Genomic DNA, 20,912 nt, shown 5'->3' with positions numbered 1-20,912 from the left:
GGAAAGAAAGCCAGCAGATCAATGTCACAACAAAAAGATTTTATTGAAGATACCGTGTATGAACAAATCGCCCGACACAGGCCGTGTTTCGCCCACCTAGGGCTGCGTCAGGGGCTACAATGAACAAATATATAATAATTATCATAGATCATAATAAATAAAATATAACACACATACGAACAGAAGGATTGTATTCATATTTTATCTTCAAGGAAACTATACAGTGCATGTGTCCTAATTTACAAGAAACAATCTAGTCTTGTAAAGGTAATAGTCACCTTCTTTGTTTCTTTAAGGATAATTATTTTTTAAAAAGCCCCATAGCTATGTCCCATAGCCTATGTGCATGCGCTGCTGCTGCCTTCTCGCGTGCAGCGCTCGGCTCTTTGGCACTGCCCAGCTCTTCCACGCACCTTGGAGCCTCGCTCTAGGATGCGGAGCACATTGCCAGGCAAGTCCGACCATCCGTAAAGGGACCGGTGCTATATTGTACTGATCTAGAAATGGGAATGACGAATGAGGTAATTAAATTTGCAGATGATGCAAAACAATTCAAAGCTGTTAAAATGCATGCAGATTGTGAAAAATCGCAGGAAGACCTTAGGAAGTTGGAAGACTGGGAATCCTAATAGCAGATGAGATTTAATGTTGGCAAGTGCAAAGTGATAAACTTGCTTAAACTGATCATGAACAGCTCCACACAGGGGGGAGGGGCGCCAACTGATAGTCTGCAGGGAGGCACCAGAGACCCTAGGCACGGCCCTGTTCTTGTGCCTTATAAAGGTCTGTTGACCTCTGATGCAGCCTTATTTAGTGAAACAGGGTCATGTTGGGCATATAAACTTTGAAACTCCTATTTTTGAGTACTACTTCCTGGTGCTATCTGTTGCTTTCAGTGTGCATTCCTATAAAATATCCTAAAGCTTAAAGATAAAACATATACTAAGCATATACTATGCCATACTTTGTATTGTTGTTTGAATATTTTTACTGCTGTAATTGTCTATTGCTCATGTTTGATTTATTCTTACTGTACACCGCCTTGAGTGAACTTCAAAAAGGCGGTAAATAAATCCAAATAAATAAAATTAAAATAAATAATGTTGACATGTACACTGTGCAGAGTCTTTTCTTTGGTTTTGAGCTTTGTATACATAACAGGTGGCACTAGCTGCAGATTTAATGTTAAACAAAAAATTAATGGGTTGATATTCAAAGAGATTAACTGGTCAGGAGAGGATCCTGACCAGTTAAGTCACTTGTGCGGGGTCATCTGCTGATACTCAGCAGCACTGTGCTAAAGTGAAAACTAGCTATTTTGTGAACAGTGGGGGGGAGGGGGAAGCGGCAGTGGCACTTAACTGCTTAAGTTATCAGGACAAATCAGACCAGAAAAACCTCAGTCCTATCTTTATCTCATCTTGCTTTGGCGGTTAAGTGCTGATGATTGAACTTAATCACATAAGAGATAACCGGCTGCATAAACCTGGATATTTAATGCTTTTGCCTGGACGTGGTCAGCACTGAATATCCAAGCATAACCCCAGCAGAGGACAATAATAACACTGACTGCCACCAGCTGAATATTTACTTCTAAATCTCTTAGAAGAATTTCCAAGACAAGTCTTATCCTAAAAGAACAACAAACAGTGCTTTTATTTTACTTCTCAAACACTGTAGCAGTCTTAAAATGCTACATAGGGATCCTCTGTGTTTATGCCAGGATTCCTTGAATTCCATTATTATTTTTATCTGCACCACTTCCCCTGGGAGACTGCTCATCTGCCATCCTGTCTAGGAAGAAACATTTTCTGATTTTACTAGTAAATTTGCAAAGGGAAGGAAGTACCTGATTCACTGTGAAAGCCCAGTCAGTGAGCAATATCTGCAAGCTGAAGTGGTTGATTCATGTGAGGTGTTGGTATACATTCATCTAGAATGCATTCCAAATGAAATAAGCATAAAGTACATAAGCATTCTCCTACTGGAGTGTTCATTCTTCTACATTTCACTTTGATTGCAAACTTCAAGCGCAGCTGGATCAGTTGCCTATAAAGTTACATCTTATGAACTTCAGACAAGAAGCTCTCTTTGGCACAATGCAAGTACCTACGGCGCGTGTTAGCAGTCAATTTGAGAGACAGAGATCATACTCCACGTACCCTGGACTTAGGAATGAAGTTCATTCCTGTCATGGTGTGCGCAAAACTAACCCTTTTGGAAAAACTGCCCAGAGAACCTCTTATAGCCAAAACACAGTTAACATGCACCTTTAACAAAATCTGAGTACCAGTCCAAATCCAAACAGAAATTCTAAAATTATCTTCACAAATGCTTTGTGTAGAGCGGGGGGGGGGGGGGGGGGGGGTGTTCTCAACCCAGGCCTCAGGACACACCTAGCCTGACAACTTTAGAAGAGGGAATCAAATTTGTTGTGGTCAGTAGGGAGCGATGAGGATCATGATTCCTTGGTCTCCATGCAGCTTGTGAATAGTTTTTCCAATGAGAGGCGGGGGAAGGAAGGAATGCATATAGAAAATCTTCCTCCTAATGGAGGAGGAAAGCATCCAGGGCTATGCGGTAGGGAGCTGAAGCAGGGAACCTTTTTGTTCTGAGCGGTTCCACTGCTGAAAAATCTGATGAATCACCAGCATGCTGAGGGACCACTTGTGAAATTGAAGTAGTCTGCTCAACTTGTCCGCCAAATCATTGTTTTCTGGCTAGGTAAACGTCTTTCAAAGATATGCCTCTAGAAGTTGCCCAAGTCCCTATCTGGAGAGCTTCTAGACACAGGAGATAAGAACCCATTCCCCCCATTTGTTCAGGTAATGCATCACAATCTCACTGTCTGTGTGAACAAGAACAACCTGATTGAGGAGGCAAACCTGGAAAATTTTGACAGCATTCCAGATTGCTTGTAACTCTAGGAGATTGATAAGATGTCTTGTCTCCTGTGGGGACCAAGAGCCCTGTGTGTGAAGTCCAACAAGATGGGCACCCCAGCCTACCATGGAAGTGTCCACGTTGAGAACTTTCTGATGAGGAGGGGACTAGAATGGAAATCCACAGGTGAGGTTTTCTGGAACCATCTACCATTATAGAAAGCGGCATAACGATGGAGTTACCCGAATACAGGCCGAGAGCTTCCCGAGACCACTGAGATGAGACACTCCATTGAGGTACTCGAAAATGGAGCTGACCTAATGGTGTGACATGGACTGCTGAAGCCATATGGCAGAGTATACACAGCATCTGACCAGCTAAAACTCGTCTGGAACAGCAACCTGGGTTCGCAGATGTACTATGTTGAAGATGTGATTTGGGATAATTTACCACAAAATCCGAGGAACTCCAGGAAATGGATGGTGAAGCCTATAGAGGGGTCTGTGCTGCCTTCTGTGAGGCTTCTTTGATCAACCAGTCATTGAGGTAGGGGAAAGACATGTATGCCCCATCTGCATAATGCTGGGACTACTGTCAGGCATTTTGTGGAAACACAAGGAGTTGAGGCTAAGCCAAATGGCAATACCTTGTACTATAATGTGGAGCCCGAAGTGGAAGCGAAGGAACTTCCTGTGAGCAGGCAGAATAGAGATGTGGGTATATGCTCTAGAAAGCAAAGCCAGTCGCGTTGAATCATTGGAAGAAGGGATCCCTGGGACACCATGAGAAGTATTTCTTTAAGAAGGCATTTGTTCAATTCCCGGGGATTGAGAATCAGCCAAACTCGCTCAGTCTTCTTTGGTATGAGGAAGTACCTGGAGTAGAATCCTCGACCCCTCTCCAGCAGAGGAACTGGTTCTACTGCATTCTGTGGAAGGAAGGCAGAGAGCTCCTACACAAGCACTGTCCTTTGGAGGGAACTGAAACGAGACTCTTTTGGTGGATGGTCGGGAGACCTTCTTTCCCATCGAATAGCATCACCATGCCAGATGATCTGAAGAACCCAGCAGTCAGAGGCAATGGGTTGTAACCTCTCTTGAAACAGGATTAGCCTGCCAACCCTCCGGAATGTTGTTCGGCACGGACAGCTGTATGGTGGTTATGCTCTCTGGGAAGAAGTCAAAAACTTGCTTGTTGTTTAGGCTGAGAAGGGGCCTGTGACTTTTGACCCCATTGCCGACGTGGACGTGAGCAGTGGGTAGGGGTCCTTTGAAGAGGAGGAGTAACAGGAGTGTATCTATGCTCAGAATTGTAGTAATAAGAACAGTGAAAACCCACTGAAACCTCCTAGACGCAGGTAGTTGTGACCTGCAGAGAATTTTGATGATATCTGTATGATTTTTTTTTAATACAGTCAGCCACTTCCTCCACTTTGTCGCCAAATAAATTATCCCCACGACAAAGGACATCTGCCAGACGTTCCTAGACTGCATGTTCAAGGTCTGAGACTCTAAGCCAGGAGAAGTGTCGCATGGCCACTCCCAAAGTGGAGAGGAGACATCAAAGGCTAGATACTTGCGACAATCTAGAAGCTTCATTTTTAGGTTGTGGAATTCAGACGTTTTCTCTGGAGGAAGAGAGCACTCTGCACCAAAGACTTCAAGTAAATGGTGGAACAAAGCTGATAATCTAATATGCATTTGGCAAGCATAGAAGCTTGGACTACTCGCCAAAGGAATCCAAGGCACTAGCCTCTCTGCCTGGCGGAGTTGAGATCTTGCACTGCGAGTGCGGTTTAAGGCAGATTATATCACCAGAGAATGGTGAGGTAGTTGCATCTTTGTCGAAACCAGGACATTTCTGTATCCTGTACATAGTATCTATTTTCTTTGGAGCAACTTGAACTGACAGCACAGCCTTCCAGTTTTTCAAAACAGCACCCTTCATGATTCTATGAAAGGGCACAGTAATACCCTCCCTAGGAGAACCATAATCTAGCACTTTAAAGAGCTCTGAATGAGGTTCTTCCTCAGTCTCCAACTTGAAGAGTATATCCTGAGCCATCTCACGGTCAAACCCAAGAAAGGATATACTTTCTGGGGAAGACTTATGTCTCTCAGGCGGCAGAGAGGGTTCTGATGAGATACTATAGGATTCCTCAGCAGAGAAGTACCATGGATCCTGCACCAACTCCCAGGAGAGGTCAGAGTCAGACTCTTCAAAGTAGTCTTCTTGGAAAATAATTGAAAGAGTGTACTGACTAGAGTATCAGCTCTGCGTGGAAGAACATTGAGGCAGAGGCCTGTCCTCTGAACCTGAAGAGAGTTCTTCTACTGAAGACGATGCATGCGTTGGTCAGGTACACACTGCCACCTGTGGTCGATGCCAAGCTGGTGTGCAGGACCTCTCCTGTAGCTGAAGCTCTGATGTATCCCTGGGCTGGGCTGAGGCTGGTACAAGCACCCTATATGTCTGAGTAGACTGCATATGCATTAGCCTTGATAGTTCTTCCTTGAGCATAACCCGGATCTCCTCCTGGAGAGAAGATGTTAGTACCGGGTGGAGAATCAGTATGGAGGTATCCTGTGGTATAGCCTCACTAGACGTCGGGGGCATTGAGGAACCCTAAGGGTCCTGATGAGAAGTTAGAGAGAAGGAGATAAGTCACTGTGGCGCTGGTGCTTTCCCTGCATCAGAGACGCTGATGCAGGAGAGGTCTGTGCATTGTGCCTGGAAAGGCAATATTTCTTAGGCTTTCTATACTGCAGGTCCCTCAAGGCACACGGCATCAATGAGGAGGATTTGGAGAATTTACATGAATGTGGTGCAGAGTCCGATGACGGGCATTCCCAATGTAGTATCGGCACACTTGATGCTGATGCAGGGTCCACATCTGGGACCGAGTTCCCTGCCACGCTCGATATTGAACCAAAAATTTTATCACATTGGATTTTGTGGGTTTTAAGTGTCTTTGTTTGCATGCGCAGGTAGAGGTCACATTGAATGTCCCAACGGTCAGGACCTCAGCACTGAAATACACCAGTTATGGGGGTCAGAGCCTGAAATAGTCCGACTATACAGAATACACTTCCTAAAGCCACTCAGCACCCTCTGTGACGTAGAGGGGAAAACGACCGATGCAAGGTGAAAAGGCTCAGTGGCTCAAGTGAGCGTGAAAAAGGTTGATGTTCATCAGCCAAAACGAAGCCTCAGAGGCCCCGAAGGCTGACTGTTACAAAATAGGCGACCCTCAGGGGGAGGAATGCTGGCTTCGGCCTAACCCCTGGTAAGCCTTTCCTCAGCTGAGAGGTGCCCACCTCTACCACCGGCTGCCTTTCAGGTGCTGTGGAGGACTTGCAGCTCATCTGCATATCCTTACAGCCTTCTCCGGGGTGACACCCAGGTCCACCCCGATCCACTCAGGGCTTCCGCTCTAGGTGCCCAGTGCTCCCACCAGGTGCTGTGGAGGACTTGCAGCCCTTCTGCATTTCCTCACAGCTGTATCCGGGGTGACTCCAGTTCCAACCCGATCTTCCCAGGGCCTCTCTCCAAGTGCACAGAGTTTCCAGGTGCTTTTTGGCTAGGATCAGGCGACCCTCAGGGGGAGGAATGCTGGCTTCGGCCTAACCCCTGGTAAGCCTTTCCTCAGCTGAGAGGTGCCCACCTCTACCACCGGCTGCCTTTCAGGTGCTGTGGAGGACTTGCAGCTCATCTGCATATCCTTACAGCCTTCTCCGGGGTGACACCCAGGTCCACCCCGATCCACTCAGGGCTTCCGCTCTAGGGGCATTTTTTCTCTTTCTATCTAATCTTTTTCCAGTTGCTAAAGTACCTTAATCGTTTATGGCCCCTATTCACATTCTCTTCCTAGCTCTGTCCCTTCCTAATCTTTTCCCTCACCCCCTTCCTCTCTCTGCTACAGGAACTCACTTCCCATCCATTGACTTCATCACCTCACCTTCTCTCCTACCCTCTTCCTCCCTCTTGGCTTTTAATCTCCGTCTCTTTCTTCCCTCCATTTTGCCTTCCCCATTCCACCTAAATACATCTCGCCTTCGACGCCTTCGTGGCCACACCTCTCCTACTCTCCTCCGCTCTCTTTTACTCCTTCTCTTACTCTCAGCTGGTGACATCAATCCCAATCCTGGCCCTCCTCACCAACTATTATCCAAACTCTACAGATCTCACCGTGACCTCTCTAACCTCATCTCTATTCCTCTACTCCCCTCCTCTTCTCTGCCCTTCTCTTGCGCCCTATGGAATGCCCGCTCTATCTGTAACAAACTCCCCTATATCCAGGACCTCTTTATCTCGCGTCACCTCCATCTGCTCGCCATAACAGAAACCTGGCTCTGCCCTGATGACTCTGCTTCAGTCGCAGCCCTGTGCCATGGCGGTTATCTATTTTCACATACTCCTCGCCCTGCTGGCCGTGGGGGCGGTGTTGGACTACTTCTCTCTCCCTCCTCCAGATTTCAACCCCTTCTTCCACCTCAATCTCACTGTTTTTCCTCCTTTGAAGTCCACTCTATCCGCCTTTCCTCTCCTCTGCCTCTTCGAATAGCGGTCATTTATCGTCCCCCTGATAAGTCCCTTTCATCCTTTCTCAGTGACTTTGACGCCTGGCTTGCCTTCTTCCATGATCCTTCCTCCCCCTCTCTCATCCTTGGTGACTTTAATATTCCTGCTAATGATCCTTCCAACTCTTATATTTCCAAGTTACTCGCTTTAACGTCGTCCTTTAATCTCCAACTATGCTCCACCTCCCCCACTCATCAAAATGGTCACTGTCTTGATCTCATCTTCTCCTCCAACTGTTCACCTTCTAGTTTCCTTGCCTCTGATCATCCCTCCTCTGATCACCATCTTATAACTTTCACACTTAAATCTCCTCCCTCCCAGTCCCGTCCTATCCTATCTAATTTATCTAGGAATCTTCACGATATTGACCCTTCATCTCTATCCTCCCATGTTTCAAACCTCCTCTCTACTGTGGCACCATCCACGTCTGTCAACGAGGCTGTTTCTTCTTACAACAATACTCTATCCTCTGCCTTAGACACTCTTGCACCTTTGATGACCCGCCCTGTAAGGCGTACAAAACCCCAACCTTGGCTGACTTCTAATATCCGCTACCTACGTTCCTGTACCCGCTCCGCCGAACGCCTCTGGCGGAAATCTCGGGCCCTTGCTGATTTCTTACACTTTAAGTTCATGCTGACCTCCTTCCAATCTGCTCTTTTACGTGCCAAACAGGATTATTATATCCCACTGACCAACTCTCTTGGCTCTAATCCTCGCCTTCTCTTCACCACATTGAACTCTCTCCTCAAGGTGCCCCCTCCCCCAACTCCCCCTTCATTATCTCCTCAGACCCTTGCTGAATTCTTTCACAACAAGGTTCAAAAGATAAACCTTGCTTTCTCTACCTCACCAGCTCTCCCTCCACTAGTCCGTTCCCCTCTCTCTCCTTCCCCTCATTCCCTTTCCTCCTTTCCTGAAGTTACTATTGAGGAAACTACACTTCTCCTTTCTTCCTCAAAATGTACCACCTGTTCCTCTGATCCCATTCCCACCCACCTTCTTAATGCCATCTCTCCTACTCTTATTCCTTTTATCTGTCACATTCTCAACCTCTCACTTTCCACTGCAACTGTCCCTGCTGCCTTTAAACATGCTGTGGTCACACCTCTCCTTAAGAAGCCTTCACTTGACCCTACTTGTCCCTCTAATTACCGACCCATCTCCCTCCTTCCTTTTCTCTCCAAATTACTTGAGCGTGCTGTTCACCGCCGCTGCCTTGATTTTCTCTCCTCACATGCTATTCTTGACCCATTACAATCTGGTTTTCGCCCTCTCCACTCAACCGAAACTGCGCTTACTAAAGTCTCCAATGACCTATTACTGGCTAAATCCAGAGGTCAATATTCCATCCTCATTCTTCTTGATCTTTCCGCTGCTTTTGACACTGTCGATCACAGCATACTTCTCGATACCCTGTCCTCACTTGGATTCCAGGGCTCTGTCCTTTCCTGGTTCTCTTCCTACCTCTCCCTCCGCACCTTTAGTGTTCACTCTGGTGGATCCTCTTCTACTTTTATCCCTCTGCCTGTCGGCGTACCTCAGGGTTCTGTTCTTGGTCCCCTCCTCTTTTCTATCTACACTTCTTCCCTTGGTTCATTAATCTCATCCCATGGCTTTTCCTACCATCTCTATGCTGATGACTCCCAAATCTACCTTTCTACCCCTGATATCTCACCTTGCATCCAAACCAAAGTTTCAGCGTGCTTGTCTGACATTGCTGCCTGGATGTCTCAACGCCACCTGAAATTAAATATGACCAAAACCGAGCTTCTCATTTTCCCCCCCAAACCCACCTCCCCGCTCCCCCCGTTTTCTATTTCTGTTGATGGCTCTCTCATTCTCCCTGTCTCCTCAGCTCGAAACCTTGGGGTCATCTTTGACTCTTCTCTCTCCTTCTCTGCTCATATCCAGCAGACCGCCAAGACCTGTCGTTTCTTTCTTTACAACATCCGTAAAATCCGCCCCTTTCTTTCCGAGCACTCTACCAAAACCCTCATCCACACCCTTGTCACCTCTCGTTTAGACTACTGCAATCTGCTTCTTGCTGGCCTCCCACTTAGTCACCTCTCCCCTCTCCAGTCGGTTCAAAACTCTGCTGCCCGTCTCATCTTCTGCCAGGGTCGCTTTACTCATACTACCCCTCTCCTCAAGACCCTTCACTGGCTCCCTATCCGTTTTCGCATCCTGTTCAAACTTCTTCTACTAACCTATAAATGTATTCACTCTGCTGCTCCCCAGTATCTCTCCACACTCGTCCTTCCCTACACCCCTTCCCGTGCACTCCGCTCCATGGATAAATCCTTCTTATCTGTTCCCTTCTCCACTACTGCCAACTCCAGACTTCGCGCCTTCTTTCTCGCTGCACCCTACACCTGGAATAAACTTCCTGAGCCCCTACGTCTTGCCCCATTCCTTGGCCACCTTTAAATCTAGACTGAAAGCCCACCTCTTTAACATTACTTTTGACTCGTAACCACTTGTAACCACTCGCCTCCACCTACCCTCCTCTCTTCCTTCCCGTTCACATTAATTGATTTGATTTGCCTACTTTATTTATTTTTTGTCTATTAGATTGTAAGCTCTTTAAGCAAGGACTGTCTCTCTTCTATGTTTGTGCAGCCCTGCGTATGCCTTGTAGCGCTATAGAAATGCTAAATAGTAGTAGTAGTAGGTTTTAAGCCTGTAAAACTGTATTAATTATTTCTTGAAGTATATTTCTCTAGTTTGGCCAGCAGGTGGTGCATGTTTATGTTTAAAGCTGTTACAGAGAACTGACTGTTCCCTCTTTAGTTAACACAGATAAGAGGCAACCTGCAGTGATGTGGCCAGCTATTTTTAAAACTTGTTGTTCTGGGCTCTGGTTGGCCCAAGAGCTCAAATTCAGCTAGGATGTACTGGCTTTTTTCTCCAGTCTTAGCCAGGAAAAAAAAAAAAAAAAAAAGAGAAGGATTTCTTTGCTGAGGCCCTTTGAGCAGCTACATGTCCTGATCTTCCCAGGTACTATTTAGATAGTAAACAAATGTTTAGTTAGTTTTATAATTGATCCATATTCAGTTACCTGTTATTATGTGCTGTTTTGTTCCATCTGTTTTTAAGGTTCACTGTTCAATATTTTTTTCATGACAAATATTTTTAGTTTATTTTAACCATAATCTAGCCTCTGCTTGTCTGGACTAATAATCCTGGTGGTTTGTGTGATGGGTCTGTGAGTGCTTTCTGGGAACTGTGGGACCACTGGGACTGTGGCCTCCAGTAACCTAGAAATCACTGGGGATAATTTGAGAGCAGGAGACTTGCCCAAAGGCGGTTGGGACCCAGTCGGTGGGAAGAGGGTGCTACTGTATAGCACAAGTGGCAGGTGCAGGTGGACCTGAGCTGTGCTGGGGGTAGACACTAAGTGGCCACGGGGTAACCCCAGGCAGGTGGCTAGGCGTTTCGCAATACTGACATGTCAAAAATCAAATAAAATTAGAAAAATTCACTCCCGCACTTAGAAACAATATCAAGAAATATAAAACAAAGGAAAAACAGTAAGGGAAGGCACCAAAAAGGCAAAAGTTTTCACCGAGGAGAGATTTAAAAAATCCAACCTCTCTGCTTTGCGGAAAATGAGAGACTTAGTCCCGTGCTCATGTGTCAAGGCACCTGTGCATGTGTGGTGGGGGCACTGCCTCAAAGATTTTTATTTATTAGGATTTATTTACTGCCTTTTTGAAGGAATTCACTGAAGCCAGTGTATAGTAAGAATAAATCAAATATGACCAATAGATAATTACAGCACTAAAAATATTCAAACAACAATACAAAGTATGGCATTGTATACTACTTACAATGTCAACACAATATGTAATAGAACATTTTAACTGACAATGTAAGGTATAAGCAAAGATGGAACATATAGATAGGTAAGAGAGTAAGAGGCGTTAGAAAATCAGGTGACTAATTTAAAGAAAGGTGCACATGAGGTCAGGGGGATGGTTAAATATTATCCCAGCTAGGAGTGGATAAACATGCCCTGGTGCAGTATGTGCAGCCCGTGTCACTCCTTGTGTGTGTGAGTGAGACTAACAAGTTAGTTACTTCTACCATTAAAGGCTTGGTTGAAGAGCCAAGCTTTCACCTGCTTCCTGAAGTAGAGATAGTCTTGTGTTAAGTGTAGCCTTTCAGGCAGTGCATTCCAGAATGCGGGGGCTACTCCGGAGAAGGCTTGCTTGCGGGTATCACATCATGTAATGTCTTTTGGAGAGGGTGTGGTTAGTCCTTGAGAGGACCTTAGTGACCTTGGAGGTGTGTAGAAAATCATCCTATTCTTCAGGTACTCAGGGCCATTTCCTTTAAAGTGACAGTGCACTTTGGCAGTGTCAAAACCTGGCTCCATGGATAACATCACCCACATGTGAGAAGATAATGCCTGCTTGTCCTTGGAGGAAAATAAAGTACGTAAAAGTAAACAAAATGTACATCCTATCTGAAACAAAAATAAATCCAACAGAAAACAGTGTCTGAAAGAGCACCAGAAACCTACACTGATCAGGGTCAAAAGCCTGCATAAACAAACTTGTGAAGCAGAGTCACCACAGTGTACCCTCTGTATCCATCCAAAGAATATTTTGGAGTCCCTGCTCCTGATCTGAGCCAGTGGTGTGCTGGAGCCGGATTGTACCGACCATTTGTTAATTTTTTCAAGAATTTTGGGAGCCGTTTGTTAAAGTAGTTACTTTAACAAATGACTCCTGAAATGTGGGCTTGTCATGCCTCCACTTGGTGTCCTCCTTCCCTGTGGCTCGCTTGGGTATCTCTCCCCACCCGATGCAGGACCTCTTCTTGCAGCGATTAACTTTTTTAAAGCAGTGCTGACCCAGCATTGTCAGAAAAAGCAGGCTTCTTCAGACAATCCCGGGGGCTTTTCTTCAGCGTGCCCCACCCCCTAGGGCAGCCTGCTTTTTCTGGGCTGGCACTGCTCAAAAAAAGTTAATCGTGGCAAGAAGAAGAGGTGCTGCATCACGTGGAGAGCAAGGATGTTGGATAAAAAAACAGGAGACGGGGTGCCATTAAAAAGCTGAAGTCCATTAAGTAAGGCTCTGTTTTCCCTTCCCCACGTAGCTGTCGTTCTGTGTATACTTAAAGCAAACAAACCTATGAGCTGCTTGCACCCATGTTGTCGTTCTTTATTGTTGGTGGCATTTTTATTTAATTTCACTTATATTTTCAAACATGCCAGCTTGTGGAGGTATAACGACAGAATAACGTTTCATAAGTAGAGTAGTAATTTGTAATAAATCGTAATCAGGGTCTCATTTGGAAGGGCTTGTTATAGGGACACCCTAGCACTATTATATTCATTCAGAGATTTTTTTTTTCTCCTGGTAAAAGGACCACTAAGATAGACATCATCTTATGAAAAGCAGGTGCTCAGTTCAGAGTTTCTATTTATTTATTTGCTTATGACATTTTTATATCCCACATTAAACATGAATTAGGTTGAAACCTGGGAGCATTAAAAAAATTTTTTTTTCCTGTGCCTTCATCAAAAGAAAAAGGTGGCATGTGGGAACCTGCTCCTTTTGTTTTGTGGATTGCAGTGGTATATTATAAAAAAGCACTTTCCTTTTTTTATTACTATTTCAATAATGAAGGAAGGGCTTTCTTAAGTTCTGTCCAACATCAGTCTAAATAGACCAGCATTGTCCAGTTCAGCACACTAGTAACCGCCACATTCATACAAAGTTAATTATGTTCAGTGGAAAATAAATCTGTTGGCTCAGGCTGCCTGCTATGTGAATATTCCATCATTGTTTCATTATAGCGCAGTATAATGTCTTCAAATATTTTGACTCCCATTGGGTCCATTGGTTGTACCAAAGATGTGGTGTTGGGGCACAGAAATTCCACCTGGATGTTTTTCAAAGAGTCAATGTGTGGGTGTGCCACACAATTATCAAGGACTAGCACAATTCTCCTAGACCTCCTTTGTAATTCAATGTGCCAGCTTATTAACCAGGTCCTAACAATGTCCGACGTCATACATGCATTTTTGTTAGAATGATACAAATCAAGTAACCATCAGATGTGGCATGGTAGAATAGCCCTGTTTCATCTGCACAAAATTTATAAGCAAACGTGGAACTTTTGTGGTTTTCCATTGTTTAGCACTTACAGCATCTGCACCTTCCTTTTCACCACGTGCTCTCAAACTAAATCATAAACGGGCCATCTGTTATTTTAAAACCGTTGTGACTGAGTTTTCTAGCTAACTCCTCTGACTTGCTTTTTAACATTTTTCTACTCACACGAACACTCCTTCCTGTTACAATTGAGAACCATTGATTCAGGGTCTCTTCTACATCAGGGTCTTTACCTTAATGCTTCCGTTTCTGGGGAAACTCCCTGGTGTGTCTCAGTTAATATCCGTTTATCAATTTCTCTTGTTGCTGTACAACGAATGCTATTGTGGATTTTGGCACTCCAGTAATCTTTGCTAGATGGCGCTGACTAGTGTTTGGCAGTTGTTTTTTGAATTCTTCAAACAAGGAGATTTTTTCTGCGAGTGTTGAGCTTTCCTTGGCATTTTTACTGTGTGCACCAGAGATGGAACGTGAAACACCATGCAGCAGCATGTGTACGCAAATGCAGCAGCCCATATATACTCCAGGGGCAGGTGATGCATCAAATGTTTTGCAGACGTTACTGGCCCAATTAAATAGCACGTTGTTCCAAATAAGAGAAAACTTCCCCCTTTATAAATGTGCTTTGTTTTTGCTCTGCTGGATTTGGACCAAATATGCAGCCACCCCGATTAACCAGTGTCTCCAAATATCTGGAATCTACTGTATTTCAAAAATTTATTTTCTCATCAACTCTGGAATTTCCTTTGGCATAGCTTTCATGTAGAAATTCTGTGGTGATTACTTCACTCTCACAGTAAAGTTCAATATATAGTGAGGTTTAGATTCAATAAGGCTGGCTGCAATCAAGCTTGGCTGTGTTCTATCAGCTGAAACTAATTATCAATTAAATTTAATTGGGCAACTGAGTAATTAAAGAGGCAGTTACTTTTTCATATGGGTCATAAGGGTATTGGATAACTGTTCCATAAACAAATGAAATTATAATTTAAACACTGTAGTGTGTTTATTCATGTTCCCTTTGTCTAATAATATATTTTGTTTAAAGATCAGAAACCATTCAGTGTGACATATGTAGAAATCAGGAGGTGATTAAAATTTTTCATATCATTTGTTGGTGGAGGTGTACTTTGCACTTATGAAGGCCTAGACCAAGCAGTTTCAGTACTGCTAAATATCTAATATCTAAGAAGTAGTCTATAGACAATAAGAAGCGAAGGTTTCTTTTTTTTCTGTAAATTGCAATGATATTAAAGCAAAGCCAGGTGGCAAGCAAGTACCCCACCTCCTCCCTACCTTCCTCTGAGCAGGGAATTGTAAGACAATTCATGTCATTCACTGTTTACATGAGTGTGTTCAATTAGCCTCTAGAGACTTTTAGGATGCAGATCAAAGCGAAGTTCCAGGTGACAAGGGGGTGGGGCTGACAGAGGAGAGACAGAAAATCCTGCAATTCAGGACAGGATAGGAGAATGGCATAATTGCAGTAGGGTCTGTGGGAAAGGAATCCTGACTCCTTTGAAGTGAGATACAGATTGCTTTTATTTGAGGATGTGCTGAAGATGTAACTTTTAAGGAAATGCAATATATATTTTTATGTGGGCAATTGTAAGAAACAAATGGCATATCCTGCATGACGTATGATGTGTTCCTGAGAACCAGTTCTTTGTACTACAGCCTATATAACTGCCTGGTCTGGAACAAGAGGGGAGTCGATGAAAATCTTCCTCAGTCTCTCTCAATAGATTAAGGATTATGCGACCATCTCCATGGCTCCCCCCTTTTTTATGTTCCTCCACTGCCCTGCTTCTTATGTGCTACTCCTAACTTTCTATTATTTCTTATTTTTTCATGTTCTTGGGTAAGAATAAATTTTGGTAAATGTGAGAAGCTTCTCTTGTATAGCTGTTTTTGGTACTTATCAAGCCGGAGGGTCTAAGATATCAGTTGGGGAATTTGTGGGGTTGAGGCGTTGGGTTTTGGTTCCGAGACCCAGCACCAACAGGCCCAAACACATTACATAGCACCACTTACAACCAAGTACTACTGTGAGAGAAGCTGGGGGAAGAAAATAATACAATTGACAGAACAAGTGCTAGCCTCTTTTATGACTCATACCCGTATCAATGCAGTCTCCAAGGCTGGAATGGCAGCTTAGAGATAGTATATCAGTACTTTACTTTTGCCTTCTGCTGTCTGAGGAATTACCCTCCTGTTTCCAGGCTTCTTCCATTCCATTTTCACCACTTCTTCCAAAGCTGGGTAGTGTCCTTTCTATTTAAGGATCCTATTCTGTTACCTAGCCCCATATTTTAGTCACATTTTCTGTGGTTTTCATTTTGAGTACTGTAGTCATATAATCAATCACGGAGTCCAGATCCGGCTCACGGCCTCTGCCTCTCCTGCCTGTTCAGTGCCCTCCAGACCAGTCCAAAATCTCCCTTAACCATGTCAGCAGCTTTTTGGTGTTGGTTTATCCCACTAGGTTCCTATTCAGCTGTGCTTTGTGTTGTTTTGGGTGTCCGGAGACTTCTGTGTTGGATGCTTGCTCAGTTAGCCATTATGTCCAAGGCATTTTGTGGTTTGCTTTGATACAAAAATACTAGCTGAGGGCTAAAAGGGGCCTCATATAGGGTGATGTCATTGAATCAGTTCCGTCTCTTATCTGATGGCCGGACAGCATAAACCCATGCAACTGGTCTGCAGGGACCATGAGAAATGGGGCATACATGCTCTCTGAGAGTGGAGGCTTTCCAACCTCTTTTTGAACTTATTTCCAGAGGGAACCCTTGATGTGGGTATCCTGGACAGCCTTGTTTCTCTTCAGCTGAGGTAACTTCATACTCAGTTAATCATCATTACATCCATTTTCTGCTGTGTTCACACATCACACCAATGGCTATTATTTTGTAATAGATTGTTGGAACACAAACATACAGTCCTACGTAATGAATTCAGTATATCCAACTAGTAGCACTTCATTATTTAGATGATTTAAATAATTTAGATAACCTCAGCGATGTCCGTTGCCATCATATTTATTGTAATGGCAGCGTTAGACAACATCAATCATCTTCATCGGTCCATTTATAAAGTAATTCAAAACTTTTAATTTTTAAATTTTTAAATTTTAAATTGACTTAGCTTTCGGCTTAGTTTTTAAAGTCCATCTATCTTCAGACTCAGGGGGTCAAAGGCCCGACATATGTTTCGCCCGAGACCGAGCTGTCTCAAGGGACTACCCCTACATACACAAAAACAAAACTTATTACTCCCATGCAAATAACCCAAATGCTCTTCTATGGGAAATAAACAGGGAAAATATTGTTGAAACACTTACCCTACAGGTGTTTTAGCGTCAGCTCTGCCCTATATAATACGAACAAAGATGGCGCCAGCGTTTTTTCACAGGTTTAAATATCCCCTCCTAATGACGTACATAACTCCTCCCCCTCTATTCCTATTGGACAGAATCTAGATCAGCGATGCCCAATCCAGCTCGCTATTCAAACCATTGGGATAAACTGTCTGTAAAGAAAAGATATACCACTGTTCCCGAAAATTCAAGAGTTTAGCGACAGATCCTCCTTCCCTCTTATCTACAATTTGTTCAATAATCCTCCATCTTAAATCCTCTATCTGATGTTTCATTTGAAGCCAATGTTCTACCAGGGGAGCTTGGAGATTTTGAGTATGTATACGAGATTTATGTTCTGTGAGACGAGTTTTAACAGATCTTGAACTCCTCCCTATATAAATCAGGTCACAAGGACAAATAATCACATAAATCGAATTTTTACTCTCGCAATTAGTATACATAGTGGATTTCAAAATTTTATTCTTACCTGGAACCACCCAAGAGCTGCCTAAAATCGTCAGAGAGCACCACTGACAGTGCCCGCATATTCCATGATTCCCTCCCGTTCCACATGGTTCTAAATCAAAAAACTTTTTAGACCCTAACCGCTCCCCAATAGATCTACCTCTGGTATATGATATTATTGGTCTTTCTACAAAGCAGGGGTACAGTTGAAGAATATGCCAGTGTGTTTTGATGATCTGTGCTATTTTTTGACTAATGTCAGTAAAAGGTAGTACACAAGTTAAACTATCCACCTCCTCACTAGCATTCTTTTCCATCAAAAGCCATGGTCTATGAGCATATCTAGCTCTAGTGTATGCTTTTTTAACAGCAGCTTGAGGGTATCCCCGCGAAAGAAATCTTAATTTTAATTCTTGTGACTGAATTTTGAAATCTTCAACAGAGGAACAAACCCTCCTGATCCTCAAAAATTGGCTCACTGGAAGATTAAACTTCAGATGATAGGGGTGGAAGCTCCCAAATTGTAGGAATGTATTTCTACTGACAGGTTTACGATACAGGGATGTTAAGAGCTTATTATCTTTCTTATATACCCACAAATCCAGAAATTCAATAGCTACTTTACTAGATGACATCGTAAAAGAAATATTAACATCCAATGTATTTAACCATTCTACAAATTTCTGCAGAATTGATTCTGACCCAGTCCATAGAAAAAAAGATATCATCTAAGAAGCGTTTCCACATAGATACTGATTCAAAAAAATGAGAACCATAGATTTTCTTCGATTCTAACTGAGCAATGTATAAAGTGGCCACAGAAGGGGCTAAAGTAGCCCCCATCGCTACTCCCTCAGTTTGCAAATAAAAATTCTTATCAAACCAAAAATAATTGCTTGAGATCACCAATTCTGCCAGCATGAGAATAAACTCTGATGATATCCGTTGGGGTCCCGATCGTGCTTCCACTATATCTTTAATAATCTGTAGAGCTCCTGATTGGGGAATCTTCGTATAAAGGGACACAATGTCCAATGTCACCAGAATAGTATCTGCAGATATTCCATCAATTTCTTCAAGCACTCTTAAAAAATGCTAGGAATCTTTCAAAAAGGATTTCATTTCAGATACTTGCTTCTTCAGGAATACATAAATGTTTGGACTTGCCACCGGGTCGCCCGATCGTCTCCACTAAGTCATCAGTTTTAGAACCGTTATCTATCTTTATTGATGTATTCCTGAAGAAGCAAGTATCTGAAATGAAATCCTTTTTGAAAGATTCCTCGCATTTTTTAAGAGTGCTTGAAGAAATTGATGGAATATCTGCAGATACTATTCTGGTGACATTGGACATTGTGTCCCTTTATACGAAGATTCCCCAATCAGGAGCTCTACAGATTATTAAAGATGTAGTGGAAGCACGATCGGGACCCCAACGGATATCATCAGAGTTTATTCTCATGCTGGCAGAATTGGTGATCTCGAGCAATTATTTTTGGTTTGATAAGAATTTTTATTTGCAAACTGAGGGAGTAGCGATGGGGGCTACTTTAGCCCCTTCTGTGGCCACTTTATACATTGCTCAGTTAGAATCGAAAAAAATCTATGGTTCTCATTTTTTTGAATCAGTATCTATGTGGAAACGCTTCTTAGATGATATCTTTTTTCTATGGACTGGGTCAGAATCAATTCTGCAGAAATTTGTAGAATGGTTAAATACATTGGATGTTAATATTTCTTTTACGATGTCATCTAGTAAAGTAGCTATTGAATTTCTGGATTTGTGGGTATATAAGAAAGATAATAAGCTCTTAACATCCCTGTATCGTAAACCTGTCAGTAGAAATACATTCCTACAATTTGGGAGCTTCCACCCCTATCATCTGAAGTTTAATCTTCCAGTGAGCCAATTTTTGAGGATCAGGAGGGTTTGTTCCTCTGTTGAAGATTTCAAAATTCAGTCACAAGAATTAAAATTAAGATTTCTTTCGCGGGGATACCCTCAAGCTGCTGTTAAAAAAGCATACACTAGAGCTAGATATGCTCATAGACCATGGCTTTTGATGGAAAAGAATGCTAGTGAGGAGGTGGATAGTTTAACTTGTGTACTACCTTTCACTGACATTAGTCAAAAAATAGCACAGATCATCAAAACACACTGGCATATTCTTCAACTGTACCCCTGCTTTGTAGAAAGACCAATAATATCATATACCAGAGGTAGATCTATTGGGGAGCGGTTAGGGTCTAAAAAGTTTTTTGATTTAGAACCATGTGGAACGGGAGGGAATCATGGAATATGCGGGCACTGTCAGTGGTGCTCTCTGACGATTTTAGGCAGCTCTTGGGTGGTTCCAGGTAAGAATAAAATTTTGAAATCCACTATGTATACTAATTGCGAGAGTAAAAATTCGATTTATGTGATTATTTGTCCTTGTGACCTGATTTATATAGGGAGGAGTTCAAGATCTGTTAAAACTCGTCTCACAGAACATAAATCTCGTATACATACTCAAAATCTCCAAGCTCCCCTGGTAGAACATTGGCTTCAAATGAAACATCAGATAGAGGATTTAAGATGGAGGATTATTGAACAAATTGTAGATAAGAGGGAAGGAGGATCTGTCGCTAAACTCTTGAATTTTCGGGAACAGTGGTATATCTTTTCTTTACAGACAGTTTATCCCAATGGTTTGAATAGCGAGCTGGATTGGGCATCGCTGATCTAGATTCTGTCCAATAGGAATAGAGGGGGAGGAGTTATGTACGTCATTAGGAGGGGATATTTAAACCTGTGAAAAAACGCTGGCGCCATCTTTGTTCGTATTATATAGGGCAGAGCTGACGCTAAAACACCTGTAGGGTAAGTGTTTCAACAATATTTTCCCTGTTTATTTCCCATAGAAGAGCATTTGGGTTATTTGCATGGGAGTAATAAGTTTTGTTTTTGTGTATGTAGGGGTAGTCCCTTGAGACAGCTCGGTCTCGGGCGAAACATATGTCGGGCCTTTGACCCCCCTGAGTCTGAAGATAGATGGACTTTAAAAACTAAGCCGAAAGCTAAGTCAATTTAAAATTTAAAAATTTAAAAATTAAAAGTTTTGAATTACTTTATAAATGGACCGATGAAGATGACTGATGTTGTCTAACGCTGCCATTACAATAAATATGATGGCAACGGACATCGCTGAGGTCATCTAAATTATTTAAATCATCTAAATCATGAAGTGCTACTAGTTGGATATACTGTGTTCACACATCAAGCAGTAAAGGGTATGGGTATCTGGCCTTGTGGCTCAGTAATAAGGACTGCTATGTGGAAGGACTTGGGTTTGTCTCACAGAGGTCTTCCACTCACTAAGTCGACCAGGTCTGGGGAGATTGTGGAGCTCTGAAGATGATATCTTTGGGATGTACATTTTAATGTCATTGCCAGTTTTTGCCAGCTGAAAAAACGTGCTGCAAATGTAACAGAAATAATAAGTCAGTGGAATATG

General features: G+C 43.0%; 1 protein-coding gene across 4 annotated transcripts in view; it reads right to left on the bottom strand.

Moving 5' to 3' along the window:
- TIMELESS (timeless circadian regulator) overlaps positions 1-20,912 on the bottom strand; it is a 163,180-nt gene that overhangs the window by 17,996 nt on the left and 124,272 nt on the right. The gene's annotated exons all lie outside the window — the stretch shown is intronic.

This window comes from Microcaecilia unicolor, chromosome 3, assembly GCF_901765095.1.
Source record: "Microcaecilia unicolor chromosome 3, aMicUni1.1, whole genome shotgun sequence".
NCBI classification, from domain to species: Eukaryota; Metazoa; Chordata; class Amphibia; order Gymnophiona; family Siphonopidae; genus Microcaecilia; species Microcaecilia unicolor.
This window is presented reverse-complemented; position numbering and strand designations above follow the sequence as displayed.